At 45.8% G+C, this 2,898-nt stretch overlaps 1 pseudogene; it reads left to right on the top strand.

Annotated features, from left to right (window-relative positions):
* Positions 1-242: 242 nt before the first annotated feature.
* On the top strand, positions 243-2,096 carry LOC105081156 (vimentin pseudogene; annotated as a pseudogene).
* Positions 2,097-2,898: the final 802 nt, after the last annotated feature.

Raw genomic sequence — 2,898 nt, 5'->3', positions numbered from 1 at the left:
AAGAGAAAAAGAGAGAGGGCCCAAATAAATAAAATCAGAAGTGAAAAGTAAGTACAACCAACACCACATAAATACAAAAAATTTTAACAGATTACTATAGACACTTATATGCCAATATAATAAGTAACCTGGAAGAAATAGATATATTCCTACAAGCATACATTTTCCCAAGACTGAACCAGAAAGAAATAGAACGTAAGAACAGCAATGAGCTCTGCGACTCTCGCTCCAGAGACGCAGCAGCACTCCCTTCGCCCACGCCCACCGCGCCCTTGCTCGCCTCTCCTCCCGGAGCCGGTCCGCGCCACCGCAGCCGCCCAGACCACCGCCACCCTCTGCAACCATGTCCACCAGGTCCGTGTCCTCGTCCTCTTACCGCAGGATGTTTGGCGGCTTGGGCACAGCGAGCCGGCCGAGCTCCAGCCGGAGCTACGTGACCACGTCCACCCGCACCTATAGCCTGGGCAGTGCGCTGCACCCCAGCACCAGCCGCACCCTCTACACCTTGTCCCCGGGGAGCTTGTATGCCACACGCTCCTCGGCCGTGTGCCTTCGGAGCAGTGTGCCCGGCGTGCGGCTGCTGCAGGACTCGGTGGACTTCTCGCTGGCCGACGCCATCAACACCGAGTTCAAGAACACCCACACCAACGAGAAGGTGGAGCTGCAGGAACTGAATGACCGCTTCACTAACTACATCGACAAGATGCGCTTCCTGGAGCAGCAGAACAAGATCCTGCTGGCCGAGCTCGAGCAGCTCAAGAACCAGAGAAAGTCGTGCCTGGGGGACCTCTAGGAAGAGGAGATGCACGAGCTGCGCCGGCAGGTGGATCAGCTCACCAACGACAAGGCCCGCGTCGAGGTGGAGCGCAACACCCTGGCAGAGGACATCATGCGGTTCCGGGAGAAATTGCAGGAGGAGATGGTCCAGAGGGAGGAGGCCGAGAGCACCTTACAGTCTTTCAGACAGGATGTTGACATTGCTTCTCTGGCACGTCTTGACCTGGAGAGTAAAGTGGAATCCTTGCAAGAGGAGATTGCCTTCTTGAAGAAACTCCACTATGAGGAAATCCAGGAGCTGCAGACCCAGATTCAGGAACAGCACGTCCAAATCGATGTGGACGTCTCCAAGCCTGACCTCGTGGCTGCCCTCCGTGACGTCCGTTAGCAGTACGAGAGCGTGGCCGCCAAGAACCTTCAGGAGGCCGAGGAATGGTACAAGCCCAAGTTTGCCGACCTCTCTGAGGCTGCTAACCGCAACAACGATGCCCCGCGCCAGGCGAAGCAGGAGTCCAATGAGTACCTGAGACAGGTGCAGTCTCTGACCGTGAAGTGGATGTGCTCAAAGGGACTAACGAGTCTCTGGAACGCCAGATGCGTGAAATGGAAGAGAACTTTGCTGTGGAAGCTGCTAACTACCAAGACACTATTGGCCGCCTGCAGGATGAGATTCAGAACATGAAGGAAGAGATGGCGCGTCACCTTCGCGAATACCAAGACCTGCTGAATGTCAAGGTGGCTCTCGACATTGAGATTGCCACCTACAGGAAGCTGCTGGAAGGAGAGGAGAGCAGGATTTCTCTGCTTCTTCCAAACTTTTCTTCCCTGAACCTGAGGGAAACCAATCTGGATTCACTTCCTCTGGTTGACACCCATCCCAAAAGGACACTTCTGATTAAGACAGTGGAAACCAGAGATGGACAGGTTATCAGTGAAACTTCCCAGCATCATGATGATCTGGAATAAAAACTGCACATACTCGGTGCAGCAAAATACGACCAGCAAGAATAAAAAAAGAAATTCATACCTTAGAGAAACAGCTTTCAAGTGCCTTTCTGCAGTTTTTTCAGGAGCACAAGATAGATTTGGAATAGGAATAAGCTCTATTTCTTAAGAACAAACACTTGTAAGAGATTTAGAAAAAAGTTTACAACATAATCTAGTTTACTGAAGGAGCCTTGTGCTAGAATACTTTTTAAAAAGTATTTTTGAATACCATTAAAACTGCTTTTTCCCAACAAGTATCTGATCCAACTTGTTTCCGCTTCAATAAATCTTTGGAAAACTCAAGAAAAAAAAAAAAAAAAAAAAAAAAAGAACAACAGTGATCAGTAACAAAGTTGAACCAGTAATAATGATAAAAAAAAAACTCTCCAAAAATAAAAGTCCAGGACCAGATGGTTTCACAGGTAAAGTCTACCAAACATTTAAGGAATAGTTAACACATATCCTTCCTAAACTATTCCAGAAAATTGCAGAGAAGGTAACACTCCTGAACACATTCTCTGGGTCTAGCATCACCCTGCTACCAAAATTAGACAAAGGCACCACAAATAAAATTACAGGCAAATATCTCTGATGAATATAGATGCAAAGACTTCAGCAATCTATTAGCAAACCAAATTCAACAATACATGAAAAGGATCATATGCCATAATCAAGTGGGTTTTATCCCAGGTATACAGTGCTGGTTTAGTATTTGCAAATCGGTCAATGTGACACACACATTAATAAACTGAAGAATAAAAATCATATGATTATCTGAATAGATACAGAAGAAGCTTTTGACAAAATTCAACATACATTTATGATAAAATTGTAATAAAGTTGTTAGAGAGAAAAACATACCTCAACATAATAAAGGCCATATATGATAACCACACAACTAACATTATACTTAACGTTGAAAAGCTGAAAGTGTTTCCTTTCAGGTCAGGAACAAAATAAGGATGTCCACTCTTGCCACTGTATTCAAAATAGTTTTGCAAGACCTACACACAGCATTCAGACAAGAAAAGGAAATAAAAGGAATCCAAACTGGAAAGGAAGAAGGAAAACTTCACTGTTTACAGATAGCATGATACTATATACAGAAAATCCTAAAGATGCCACTGCAAACTA

This window comes from Camelus bactrianus, chromosome 16 (genome assembly GCF_048773025.1).
Source record: "Camelus bactrianus isolate YW-2024 breed Bactrian camel chromosome 16, ASM4877302v1, whole genome shotgun sequence".
Classification (NCBI taxonomy): domain Eukaryota; kingdom Metazoa; phylum Chordata; class Mammalia; order Artiodactyla; family Camelidae; genus Camelus; species Camelus bactrianus.
Note: the sequence above shows the minus strand (reverse complement) of the source record. Positions and strands in the feature narration are given on the sequence as shown.